Below are 15,007 nucleotides of genomic sequence, written 5' to 3'. Positions count from 1 at the left end.
CTGGCCTCCTTAGCTGCGGAAAGGCTTGAAAAAGCAAAACTCTTCTCACAAGATGGAACATGCTTTACTCATCTATTTGCTCATCAAGCTTAATTTATCCTTCAGAGGAAGAGTTGATACAGAGTTCATTTTCATCTCAAAACAACCTTGACAGGCAGGAAAAATCACAATTAGTATTTCTTTTAAAAAAAGATTCTCCTGCTTCTTATTTAAGATAAAACATTTTGAGGTTTTTGTCATCATGTTTAATCTCCTTATTTGCATTAAGTGTTAGTCACTCGCCTGCCTGCATTCCCTAATGTTCTCTCTCCTAGTGCATGGAGGACTTCACATTTCCTAACTTTATTTACTTTCACACCTGAGCAAGACACCTCAGGGTCCTTTTATTATTTTTTTGTTGCTGTCAAAGGCAAAAAATAATTATTTTACATGGTGCTTTTCCTGCCCAAAGGTAGTTGTCTGCTGTAGGATGCAACTAGCAGCACCCTAGAGTCACTTGCTTTTTTACTAAAAGGGGAGCCTTCAGTGACTCACTGCAATAATTTAAATATCTGCACTGTAGAGTCTGACTGGTCAGGCAAATCTCATCCCTGACATCAGACCTGGACAATGTTCAGGTAACACAACAAAACTTTGGACAATATCTGAATCTATCAGTAGCCTCCTTTTCCTGAAATACCGCAGGGTTTGTTTTGTTTTTGAGGAGGACAAAATCTCTGCAGAGCCAATCCCAGAGATGCCAACAATTGTTCACCTCCCCCAGGAACACGAGACAGCAGCAGCCACTGCCTTCCCACAGAGCACAGGAATATCCAAAACCTTCCAGGAGAGGAGAAATCACCCCCAAGGACAGCACAAAGGGGATTCTCTCCACAGCCTCTCATTTTCCCCAGTTTTATTTATTACTCCTCATTTTACATCAGATTAATTGGAGGATGTAGCTCCCTCAAATTGCTTTGCATAGACATATAATCTATTTCTCCCTATTTCCACTTCTTTCTGCAGAAACAGGCCCTCAGGTGGCACTTGGGGACATAGTTTGTGCCAAGTTGATGCTTGGACTTGATTACCTTACATGGCTTTTCCAGCCTAAATGAGTTTATGGTTCAATGTGTCTCGTGTTTAAAAGCATGTCTGTAAGAATATGGGGGTTTATTTCAGTTTTTTTATTCCCTGTGTGCTCCTTGTATCCAAAAAAAGCTGAGCAGAACAGGCTGTTGTCCTCAAGGCTTAATCCTGTGGTACTTAATTCCAGTGGCACTGACAAGTGCAAGGTTTTCATTATCATGTAGGGAACACAAACCAACCAGAAGAGTCCTTTCTGTGGTCGAAAAATTGAGCCACAAATTGCAGGGGAATGCAAGGAGCGACTGTTTAATGGAAACTTAAAGCTGTAATAGCAGGTCACAAAACTCCTGCCAGCATAACTGGAATTTTGTTGTCACAAAAAATCACACAAGCAATTATGACATCGTCAAGACAAGTGGTGTCAGAGTGGGGCTGAAAATTTAGTGGTTTTTACTTTTCCACTCATGTGAGTCATTGATTATTTTTCCCCCCATCAACTTGTCTCTAGTGACCTATTTATTAGATAAACAAGATTCCTCTCCTTTAACTTTGTTTTTCTTTTAATTGCCTGTGATTATTAGAGAAGCACTTGTTTTCAGTCACTATTTGAGCAGTCTCTCAGCTAAACCCTGTGGTTAACCCTCTTAATATTACAGTAATTTTACACACATCAGAAATGTCAATAAAACAAAACCAGCTAGCTGTAAGCTTCTCTCTGTTTTATCACATGCTGTATCCATGCACTGTAAAAAGTGTTTTTCCCTGTTAGGGCTGGAAACTGATAAGTTTCTGACATTAAAAGAGGAGGTTGTGTGGCCTAGGAGGGATGTGCTTTCAAATTGGAAATGCTGGTAACTGAGGCCTGAAGACATGCAAGGAGTTTGTTATGCTCACAGATTGTCACTGCCTTTGGAAAAAGATATTAATACATTTAAAAGTGTTTTAATTCAACAGGTATTTCCATCAGGGTCTCATCTAAAAGATCCATTCTCTCTTTGAGCCAGCAAAGCTGTTAGTAATTTTTTCAACCCAAACTAAAGTCCAGACTTAGGTGGTTTAAACATCTTTACAGACACATTTCCTAGAAATGAAATATCAAATCGTTTGCATGGTCAAAGGACTTGAAAGGGTCAGAGGCAGGAGCTGTGAGATGTGGAAGACTTTTTGGAAGAGTCTGAAAGGCTAAGGGGCACCGAGGGGCTTTGGGGCTCTTGAAGGAGACATTGCTGGGAGGGAGAGGTTTGACCACTGTATCCTGCTTTTCACATCACCTGCCCACGTGGGCTGGAGCAAGGATTTCACTGTTCATCCTCACAAAACTTCCACCTGCAGGAACTGCAGCTCAGGAGGTCCTCCCTGCCCTGTGCAGCCCCTGACAGCAGTGCTGAGTTATGACCCAAAGTGTGGGAGCTTTGGGCAAACCTGCAAAAATTCTCCTCAAGATCCTGGTCATAAACATGCCCGGTTTAAACTGTCACAGCCCAAGAAATACAACAATAACAATAAAAACAGTGATAATAACAGCAGCAGCAGCAGCAATAATCATATACACAGGGTGGATTTCAACTGAGGACACACTGATATCCCCTGGACTGTCACGTTTTACTCCCATGATCACAAGTAAATTAGGAATAGGATATTAAAAGCAGCTCAGCTGAGAGGGGATTCCTCTGTGAAATTTCCCTGCCAGCACACAATGGCAACCTGAACACTTAGTAGACAGCAATACCCTGGCCTGGGTAGATAAATCTAGATTAAATGGAAACCAGTGAGTTGAAGCTAATGGGACTTGGAATCACTATTTAACTGGCAGAGGACCTCAACAGTTTGAAGATTCAGCTGAAGGACTGATATCGATTCCTTAAAATGAATACCAGTGATAAAAAATAAAATATATTAAAGAAAAAAGTGCACAAGGAACGAGACAGGATAGGAAGCGGGGGTGGAGCAGATGGGGGATATGGTGGAGAGAGACCATCTTGAGCAAGAACAGGCAGTTCTGAGGAAGGGGAATGCTAAATTATACATCTTCAGCTAGTCTGTGATGTCTGATAGATGTTTCCTGCGAGTTATGCAACTCAGTAATTGCTGTTATTTTTTTTTTTTTGGTACCACGCTGATTTTTATTAAACCATTCAGCAAATGCTAATTTCAGAGTCGCTTGTCCAATTAGTCACAACACTTCATGGGTATCTCTGCTAGTGAGCAGATCCTTCAGCCTTTGCTCATCCTCAACAATGCTTTTACCCCTTAAAATATTGTCTTGTGCTTCCCAGAGCAAAGCTGATAGAATCTGCCTTTGACATTTTGCCATATAACAAATAATTTGCCTAATCTTGGGGTCAATGGCAAAAAAGATGGCTCTTGCATGGGATGCTATTCATAGAAAATAGGCAAATTATCTGCCAATCTAAATTTTGACAGATGAAACAAACATCTTTGTTTATAATACTTAAAAAAGATAATATGCTTTCAGGGAAAGGGATATAAGAAATTAATACTTTTCTACTGTAACTAATTTAGACGAGGCCAACATGTAGATTTCCTTCTGAAAGCTGAAAAAAAAACAAACCCTTGCTAATTCCACCTGCCAAAAAACCCAATCCCAAACCCTCTTTTTGTCAGACTGCTGAAAGCAAAATTTTTTTAAAAAGGGAATTTTTCAATAGAACATTTTAAAACAGCACTAATAAGTCTGTTAGCAACATGCTATTCAGTCTTTGTTTTGCAGGTAGATATTGCACACAAGAATGATGATTTAATTGGCAGGAGGAGAATGTCTGATCTATTGTATGCTTTAATAATTGCTACTTTGTTTAATTGAGCAAAGAATATTAATTTCTTTATTCTACCTTTATGATGCATGATACTGTAGAAACGACATTTTATGGTATTTCAATTCCTGTTGTCTGTAATATTTGCAATGTAGCTCACCCCAATTTCTGTGTCTGTAAAACAAAGGGAATGGTTATGCTTATTTTCTCCTCTTCAAAAAAATAATATTCCATCCATGAGAAGTGTTATGTAGGAATCACTGTTCTTACCTCTAAAGAATTTTGTGTCCAGTTGCATTTTTAATTACGAAAATATCATCAGGATTATTTGCACTTATTCCACGACAGGATTATTTTCACAAGCACATTGAATTCATGAAGTGGCAGGGATCTGAAGGGCATCTTCCTTCACGAAGATACCTCAACATTAGTTCCAGTAGCTTATCATAGGATAAATTTTATGCCTCCATCTCTCTCTGACTCAGCCTCGTTCCTTGTCACATCACAAGAATGTGGAAGGTGTCCCTGCCCATGGCAAGGGGTGGAACTGGATGATCTTTAAGGTCCCTTCCAACCCAAACCATTTCATCCCTGTGCCTCACCACGAGGATATCTCCCTTTCCTGCAGCCCCTGGGCTTTCTCAGCCCAGCTGCTGACAGAAGGAGAGGATGAAATCTGACAGACAACCTCCTCTGGATGGAGCTAGGATATATTCCCAGAATTCCATCACACTTGTGGATTATGACAGAATATTGCTGAAAAAAATTGTCTGTGCCTAAGTAATTAAAAATGGTCCCATAGTTTAGACCAACCAGGGCACAGAAATCTGGCTGTGCAGGCAGTAGATACTCAGATATCTTAACTACGAGTTTGTCCTAATTTTGCCATGCAAAAGATGTGCTGCTAGTAACGTTCTGTCTGCTGTGATTTCCTCCTTGGCAGTCACTCATCATACTCCATTTCCCTCAGAAATATTGCTCAGCTGACAGGCTCTGGTATCCTTCCATTGTCCTATTTACTCTCTTTGAACAATATTTAATTTGAGGAGTTGACAGTGTGTGGACTCCTCTGAGCAAATCATCCTAAACTGACTTCATCACCAACAGTGAGAAAGAGGCATTTCCCAGGGCTCAGTTAATCTCACATATTTCATGATTATGTGTGGGGATGTAATGAACTGGAGCTCAGCTGCACCCAGCAGTGCCATCTTTGACTGCAAGATTTACGTGTCCACATTAGCCCAGATGAATGAAGGTGATTTCCAATCCTGGAAAAAAAATAAATCTGGAAACACAGCAATCCTGTGTGCCCTGAATCCACATGCTTCAAATGGAGAGTGTTGGTATTTAGATAAACCAGTATTTAGAGAAACCAAGTTACTACAGGCACATCAGCCTGACACTGGTTCTGAAGAAAATAATGGCTGACACAAGATATAGCTGATGAAGACCTAAAATGAGATGCTATAAATCACATTTTCTTTTGAAAGTGATCCTATCAAGCTAATTTAATACTTCCTTTTGCAAAATTGCACATTATTAAAGTATATGCTGTCAGTTTTGCATACTGAGATTGCTACAAGGCATTTTTTATGCCATCGTACACTATTTGGGTTAAAAAAATAATCAGAATAATCTCTAGCTCATAGGAAGAATATATAACAAGCAATAGAACAAAAGAAAACAGCCTCGAGTTCTGCCAGAGGAGTTTTAGGTTAGATATTGGGGAAAAATTCTTCACAGGAAGGGTTGGCATTGGCACAGCTGCCCAGGGCAGTGGTGAAGTCCCCATCCCTGGAGGGATTTAAAAGCCATGTGGATGTGACACTTGGGGACATGGTCAGTGGTGGCTTTGGCAGTGCTGGGGAATGGCTGAACTTGATGATCTCAGAGGGATTTTCCAATTTCAATAATTCTATGATTCTGTGCTTCATATGGGACAGAATTAGTCCAGGCTATTCTTTTTCCCAGCAGGTTCATAAACACATGGTGTAGAAATTATCAGTTTTTAAAGGATATCTGTTGGCAAAAGGGTCAACATCCAAAAATGCAGGACTTTTAAAGATGTATATTGGGTAAGTATTGTAACAAGTAATTGTTCCACTATGCAGTGCCTGGTGAGTCCTGCCTAAAATACTGCAAGTGAAGAATGCAGAAACCATCCTGTTTCTAAAATCCTACCAGGTAATAATTTAAAAGACCTTTAAAAGATTAACTCCTGATGACAATGTGGCTATTCTGGCTTAATCAGATGATGGTGTCCTTTGTGGAAAAGTCTCTGTTTCTCTTCAAAACATACCTAGTTGGAACTATAGTTTGTTAATTTTTTTTTTCCATCACAGGAAAAAGTTGTTTGGTTTTTTTTCAAAGAAAGTTTTGTTTGATTTAAAGTTGACAACAGGAAGATCAGTTGCTCACTGTAATCCTTCAAAGCCTCAGTATAGATTTTTCCTACTGTGAGTGGAAATAAATTTGGCATTTTGGGAAACTATAGTCACTGGAGTTTTCCCCTAAATTAAATGCTAAGAAAATATTTATGAAAAAATGTAATAAATACGTTTCCTCTCAGAGTAAATACTGACAATTTCCTAGCCCAGTCTGCTTGAAAAGGTTGCAATTCAAAGCAGGCAACATTTTTTAAACATTTGTCTTATATTTATTTTTAAGGTGGAACTGACAGGAGAGAGGGAGGATTTTGCTTAAGGACACAGCATCAAAATAAAGAGTTTTGCTCTCAGTTATAGAAAGATGTAGCAGGAAGATACAGAGCACAGACATCTTTCCAGCCTTGGATATATTCTATAAACTAATTCCTTCTCCACTAAGTCTTAAAATAATATGGCAAAGTTATTCTTCATTTTAAATGACAGAGGAGTTCACATGGTGCATCATTTGAATAATATCTCGTCCTTCTTCAGAAAAATTAGGAGCCAGAGGTTGTTAGACAGAAACCAGAACTGACAGTGGCTGTTTTGGACATGGAGCATCAGAAGTCATCTCTAACTGTGCTGGGAACACAGAGAGTGGCAAGAGCCTCCTCAATTTGCTCTAAAATGTTTGAAAATACAGAAACCTGATGGTTTCCAGCCTTCAATTGTTCTACCTATCTGCATTTCCCCCCTTGTTTGACATTTAATGCTGTTGATGTCAAGGTGCTCTGTGTTCCAGCAGTTATTCTTAAATATTCCAGCTTTAACACAGACAGGGGCTCATTGGTAACACAGTTCTCTGGTGTCCTTCTTATTTTTGTGCTCAGAGCCATTAGCTCTGTGCCTTGTACTTGTGGCATGATATGAAATTTAGTTTAAATGCCTGCAGCAAGGCCTCAGAATAGAATCAGAGGTCTTGGTGAAGTCACAATGCAATGATAAAAAGATCCATGCATGAGAACAGCTGTAGCCAATATTAAACACTCAGCCATCAATTATTGATGAAATATGTTCCTTGTGCTTGCATAAGAATGCTTTTTAGGATCTTCTTATTTAGAATTCTTAGTAAGACTGTCAAATAAATACAGCTTCCTGCAGTTTGAATTCCTTAGAAGCTTACCAGAAACTTTAGGTTGTTTCATGTTTGGGTGTTTTTTTAGCTTATCTGAACTCAGTAACTCAAATAATCTGCTGACAGAAGCAAAGCTGTGAATACAAGACCATATTCATCAAATCAATGAGAAACAGCATGGTTTGGGTTGGAAGAGACACTGAAGATCACCTTGTTCCACCCCTGCCATGGCAGGGACAACTTCCCAGGGCCTTCCAATCCCTGACCAACCTGGCCTTGGACACTTCCAGGGATCCAGGGGCACCACAGCTTCTCTGGGAAACCTGTGTCTCACCATTCTCACAGTCAAGAGTTTCTTTGTAATATCCAATCTAAATATACCCTGCTTCAGCCTAAAGCCATTTAGTTGTAAAGGAAAAAAAAAAAAAAAAAGAAAATAAAAGTGCACAAAACTACAAAATTATGGCCAAATCTGGGCCAGATGCTGCATTTGTCCAGCTAACCATCAGTGATTTCCCCACTCCTCTGGAGAGGAGCACAGCAAGCAGCATAAGTCACTTCTCTAGTGATTTCACATTTGGAGAATCCAAAAGGCACAAGGCTCATGGAGCTGGTGATCCTTCAAAGACACTCACTGAGTGCAGTGCCAGTGGAAAAGGCAGAGCAAGTATTTGGGACTCTCTCTGTGAGCCAGGGATCTCTGGCATGGAGCAAAACAGAGCTCCAGCTACTCCATCCACCCCCTGGTCCCAGTGCTGCCCTGGCTCAGGCTGGGTTAGTCACCAGGGCACTGCAGCTCCTTTCTCAGCCAGGAATTCCACGGCCAAGCACTCCCAGAGTCACCTGGGAAGGATGCTGAAGGAAAATATGGGATAGCATTTTAAATTTCACACACACAAAAAATCCGTTAAAATTGCAACAGGATTCCAAAGGTAATGAGCTGGGGTTGGTTGGTATTAGATTGGTGGAAGTAAAAAATGAAAGAGTCTTTTCTTTATAAAAAAACAGTTGCTTCTCTAAAATAAAGCAAAACAAAAAGGCACTGTGGAAAACATGTCCTTACTAGTACAAATTTCAATTGGGGTCAAATCACTACTGTTGGAAAAAATAGATGTACAAGAACAAAATTTTTATTCAATATCAGTGCATTATAAGCTAAGCTAACTTATGAATGAGGGGTCATTTTGGTAAAATAATCATAATCAATTTATGCTAAAGAGATGGTATTTTGAATTTTGTTCCGCTTGATTTGTGCACATAAGCATAAAAAGTAATTTTAATGTTACTGCACAGGACAAGGATACACAGTTACAAACCATTTGTATTACAAAATGATACATGGTTTCTAAACAGAACCTCCGGCAAAGATAATTAGAATAAAGGCTGTTTGTGACAATTTCAAATAAGATTAATATTATCTCCTGATAAAACTCTTCACAAGGCACCTCAGCATTGGTGATGTGACCCATTGCTTCAGTATTATCCATATTTCACTGGTGTCTAATCTGCCAATATATGGATTTTAATACAGAATTAATTGCAGACAGAAGATTTTACATAGTGCGTTTATGAAGTTCCTATTCATTGATACACTCATGACTTCAGGAGTGAAGCTCCTGCCATTCCTCCACCACTTATTGTCAGGTTTAAATTGGTTTCTGAAGTTTCCACGGACAGAGAGTTTCAGAGCTGGAGTGTCCTCCTGCAGACACAGGGGGAGATCACTCAGGTTAACGAGACAGGCAGGCAGGAGATGGGAGAATAAAGGCAGAGAAAACAGGGGAATAACAAACCCTCCCTGAGCCTGGTGCTGCTCACACAGGCTGATCCTGATGCCTAAAACAGGGTATCCTAAAACAGAAGGCCAGACAAAGTCAGGAGAATAAAAAGAATAAAAAGCAGATTAATTTATTGAAAGTCTTTAGGTACATTTAGGGCAGACAGAGCCTACTTGAGAGACTACACCCAAAATGGACTCTGAGTCATGAGTTCTTCACCTTTTATGAGTTCTAGCTTATTAACATATTGGGCCTCAATTCTCCAATTACACCTTCAGGCAATGATGTCAATCACCCCAAGCTTGCTCCCCCTAATTCACTGTTCTTTACACATTTTGGGGCTCTGAGGCAGTGAAGTATCCTTGGATTTTCCAATTGACACCAATTAGTTTGTCTAAAATGCTGGGAGCAGAGGTTTTTAGCACTTTATATTGAGCCTAGAGCTACACACCAAAGCTATAGATATGTGAAAAATTGGAGCTAAAAATCCTTAAGGCATCCCTCTTGGGCAGTCACAGATTTCATCCAAACACACTCACCAGGCAGCAGGAAAAAAACTTCCTCACACTCGACCCCAGAAATCAACCCCAAACCACCCCCATTCAGTGCAGAAATTCTGATTATTTAGGGGAGATCAGATAAACTCATCTCCCACACCCACTCTCCATCCATGGGCTGGTTTCCTATGCCACCTCCACTGCCAGTTCCCATGTTTGCCAGACTTCTGACTATTTTTTAAGCAATCTGACATTTTGGGGAGAAATTAGTTGTACCTCCAAATGCAACCTAACCCAAATAATAATGCCAAGTGCCCAGATAGTGCCTTTTATGCCCTAAGTGCAGTAAATAACCCAACAGCTTAATGTTTCCCAGCATTCACACTTCTGTGCCTTGGTCTGCAAGCAAGTTTTGGGAGTCTTACAAAGGAACTAATTTAAAGATGGGGAAATTCAAGTGTCTGTAACAAATACACCAGCACATCTGTGCTTATGAGAGATTGAAAGCCTAGGAAAAAATAAAGTTTCCAGGCAAAGGAAGCTCTTGCTAGGAGAGCCAATGCTGAGTAGTTGCTTCCCACAGTAACACTTGTGCCATGCAAGGCACAATTTCAGCTCAGATAACACACAAATCCCCATAACATAAAACATGGAAATCAATCTCCTTCATCAAAGCCTGCTATGAGAAACCATACTTGACAGGAAGTAAATGAAAATCTAAACCTCCCCCCCCCCCCCCCCAACCCAACAGAGCTAAAGTCAGAGAGGGAAACAGTCCAGTTTCAAATTTGAATTAACTGAGGAAAGAAAGGTGTCCAAAAAGTGTATGGAATTGCTGCAGGGAAAGAGTACACTTCTCTCCTCCTGCTTTACATTGCTGGAACCCCTGAGGTGTTTTCCTGGGGTACCCAAAAGGAAAATTTTGCTTTTCTGACTGATAATGCTTTGGGGATGGTCTGGGATGGCCCTGCTTTGGACAATCCTAATCCACACACCTAAGACATAGAGCTGGACAGCTTCACCCTAAAATTGTGAGGCAGAGGCTGCCTGGGAAAGTGGTGTGGAGAAGTAGAGCTTCCCTGGAGAAAGGGAAATCAGGCTCAGAGCAGAGCCAGAAGGAAGGGGAAAGCCAAGGCAGGGAGCACACAGTGCTAGGAATGGCATCTGAGAGGTGCAGGCATTGAAGGAAATGGAAGGGAGTTTCTCTGAGCTTCCAGTCAGAAAGGCAGGGATTGATGGAAAACAAGCCTGAATGCCAGGAACCACCTGCAACAGTGCAGTGGGCTATTGCAGTTGTTCATATTGCTTCTTTTAATGGCTATCCTTTTTCCTCAAGATATTTTTGTCTTTTAAGAAATATTACAGTATGTGTTCTAATGAATCTTGACTTTTACAGCTATTTTAATCTCCTTATAAAAGATTACGGTAAAGTCATGTATTTTCTGCATTTAAACCCTGGATAACTTTTTTTCAGCCATTGTAAAATGCTACTTATCAGGGCTTTACTCACTCAGAAAAAGGCTGTGGTGCAGTTTCACTGTTTCTGGTTCCAGATGCAGCTCAGACACAGAAGGTTTGGTTATCTCCAAGTCCAGTTCTGTGGCACAAGGTAGACACCAGCTCAGAAAACAACACAGGCAATTCAGAGAAATGAGACCTGAGCCCATCTGAACAATCTGAGATGAAGCTCCATGAGAATTTTGAAATCACTGAAACCTTTGTGCTGTGGGTGCACTCAGCCCAAGCTTTCTCTTGCAGAAATGTGTGATAAAGAATAATTCTGTTTCACAATATTTCCTCCATCCCAGGCTACTGAAAAAGCTCCCTGATGCCATCACAGTGGGGAATTATAAGATGTCCACCCAATTAGGTTAATTAGCAATGCTTCCTCCTGAACACAAAATACTGAGGAGGGAGGAGAATAAAAAGTCATAAAATAGTCAGTCCTCAAGTATTTCTTTAGGCAAGAACATAGCTTTCAAAAGCTTGACTGCAAACCTAAAATCCCATGGCTTTGGAAGGAGTGAGAAGAATGTGAAAGCAGAAAATAAAAGAGCAAGGTGCTCTGTGTGATTGAATTAATAATGCAGAAAAGACCTCCCGAGTAAGAAACACCAATCCTGAAAAGAAAAATAAAACGTCTCTGCAACCTGAAATATTTCATCAATAATGAATGCAATCCACTCTGAATGAGCTGTTAGCTCATTTTTTCCTGTAGAAGTGCTGTAAATGCTGGTTACCTCCTACAAGCAGCCTTTGCCATCCACAGGAGAGAAATTCTGCTTCTCAGGAGCCTCTGCAGCTCCTGCCATCCCCTCTGAGCCCCAAACCCAACAGTGGGTGTGAATCCCTCCCTTGCCAAGGGCCTTGCCTGCCCCACATTCTCCCAGCCAGGATTCACCGTCTTGTTCAGCCTGAAAAGTTCTGGGGAAACAATTGCTTCCTTAATGGGAAAAAATGGGGAAAAAAACCTCAATGGGAGGCAAAGCTCCCAAATAAATGCATCTCTGAACCAAAGCTGGGGAAGCAAAGGTCAGCATGAACTCTGCAGCATGCAGGGCACTCTGACATTCCCACATCAGCTGCAGCCTTTCCATCTCTCTTTTCAAGTCTGATTTATGCCCTGGTTTCCTAACGAGCTGCACTAAAGCAATAAGCCTTGATGAGGAGGGCATTATCAGGAGACAGCTTAGTATGCCCAACACATGATGCTCTGCAGGTCAATTAGGAGGTCAATTAACAAACCATATTCTCAGTCAGACTTTTTTGGGGGAGTAAAACCAGTATAAATTAACAGGCTTTGGAGCTGCCCTGGTAATTTTCTTTTTTTTTATTTCTTTCCCCCAAGTCTGAAAAGCATTTGAGAAGGAGATTAAGGGGAAAAAAAAAAAAAAAAAGAATAGTAATTTAAGGAGTAATTTCTTCACATTTTCATTAAACCAAGGCAGTAGTTTCTGAAATGGAGACAAATGCCAGTCTTTTACAGTTATATTTGAGTTTGAAAGCAGCTTTCTGCTCTATCTTTCTGCAGTGAGGGAAAGAACTAAAAGATCCTTGACCCTGGATATGCACAATTAGATGATCTGGGGACACAAGTGAAGCTAAATTCACTCAGGTTCAGCCTGGTCAATACAGCTCCCAAAGTGAAAACCTTTCCCCATTAAATCAGTTTACATGGACCATCTACTTTCAGACTTACACTTGAAAATTTCCCATAATCCACAAAATTTTCATCTGGAAGATGGAGCAATTTCACTGTGAAGGATGATGAAATCAGTGCAGCCCTTTCAGGAGGGGAGCTGCAGGGGTTGTGTGTTGGGTTGATAGTATAATATTGGTAGGTTTGATAACTAAATATGTATCAGTGCTATTTTTTTCTTTTTTTAATCTTTTTGAGTGGTTTTCATTGATTTGTGCTTTACAGAAAAAAAAAAACCAAAACCAAAACACCACAGATAATTTATTTTTCCCTAAGATTCTTAGGAACCACACAATAAAAATTAGCTGAGGGAACTGATGGTGATAAAGCAGGATGCAGTTACAATATATGTCTCAAAATGCAACCCACAACAGTACAAAAAATATTTTAACTGATAACATCTTTTAAAAAAAAAGAGATTATCGGTTTACATGTGAGTATCTGTGTGGGCACAGACTTAGACTAACCCAGTTTTATTTTTCTTACCATCAGCCTGGCGATGGGAGTTCAAAGAGTCTCCAACATCAGGATCTCATTCAGGGGACAGTGGCCAGTGGTTTAGGCCTCTTTTAGTCTGAGAATTTATATAAAACCTTTACAGTTTTTTTTTTTCTTTAATTTTCTTTTTTAATACACAGAATATATTTACACCAAGTGGGATGGGAACCACTGCCTCAGCCTGGATAAGCACAATGTGCTCATCTGACTGCAATTTCACCAGGCTAAGTCCTTAGGGTGGGGAAAAGGGGTGGAGACACACTGAAGATTGATCAAAAATCCCTTTCCTACATTCTTCCTCAAGCTCTACTAAAATTTAAATGATAAAGCCTCCACACACCTTTACATAGCTCTTACATTTAACATCAAATAAAACGCATTCAAATAAATACTCTTCTATAGTTGTTTTAACCTATTTCTTCACTGATTTCCAAGGAATCAGGCATAGAACTTCAAGAGGAAATATACCTGACCATGTCCTATTTTATTTCAGGATTTGTTTTTTTAGGCTTCTTTTCAGAGTGTCTTTTCAGAGATGGCAGTGCAAAATGCTTTTTCTCCTCCTCCTCCCAAAGATGCTAATTTGAAAATTTTCAAGGTACAGATTGCAATGGTTTTCACACAAATGCAGTCACAGAGATATGGACTGTAAACCCCTCTTCATGATTCTTTTAAAAGTAAAGAATTTTTTTAAAGGATGGGTTTGTGCAAAAATCAAACACCAGACCTAGAATTTTAATGGGTGAAATAGGGATCCAGGTCCCCTTCAGTCATGAGAGATGCTTCTAGCTTGTTCAGGCTGAAGTTTACACATAAAAGAGAAAGAACAGGTAGAAATGGATCAACAAAGCAGGAAAGAAATCATAAAGAAATAAAGAAAAAGGCAACGTGCAAGATCTTATCAAATACAGTTTTTGTGACTCCAGAAAATGCCTATGATTTATGAGTTTACATCACTCCTTCCCCTCCCATAGATATTTCTGTCATGTGGTGTCCATGCAAAATCCGAGCTGAGGTGTAAATTGGGGGTTTTCTCACTTAACCATTTGACAAAGGCACTGTCATAGGTAAAAGAAAAATAAAGATTATTTTGAAGATGCACACACTGAGCAAAGCTAAAATCTCTTGCTGTGGACATTGTGCACCAAAGCTGGTGTGGGAGATACCTGCAGCACACCCTGTGGAATGTTCCCACTAATCCCCACAAAAAATCTGTGATTAAACTTCTCCCAGGGACAGGGATTTCCCTCGCTGTCTGAGCTCCATCCACTGTGAGTTTTGAGATATCATTGCCAGGGAAGGGAGATCATAAATGTCCCCCTGTGTCCCCCAAATACACACAATTGTGTGAGTGCCCAAATCACCTTAGATCAGGGTACTGGGAAAGCTGGAGGAGCTTTTCTTCCCAGGCTAAGGAAATGACTCCCTGGAACACCCCAGGGCTGTGTGAGCCCTCAGCTGAGCACTCTGCAGATTTACAGCTCTGTCTGAAGGAACAAATGGACCTCAGATGCTCGTGGGCTACACATCCTTCTGTGACAAACTCTGGTGGTTTTAATTTATTCCCCAATTATGGACCAAATAATGGATCTTCCTGTAGACCAGGGCCTAATTAATAATGAAACTTGTGTAGGACAATGAGCAGAGGGTGTGTGGGAGCTCCTGCAGGTTCCAGCCTGGGGCTGAGTGATG

This window comes from Lichenostomus cassidix, chromosome 4 (assembly GCF_008360975.1).
Source record: "Lichenostomus cassidix isolate B80296 chromosome 4, HeHo_3.0, whole genome shotgun sequence".
Classification (NCBI taxonomy): domain Eukaryota; kingdom Metazoa; phylum Chordata; class Aves; order Passeriformes; family Meliphagidae; genus Lichenostomus; species Lichenostomus cassidix.
Note: the sequence above shows the minus strand (reverse complement) of the source record.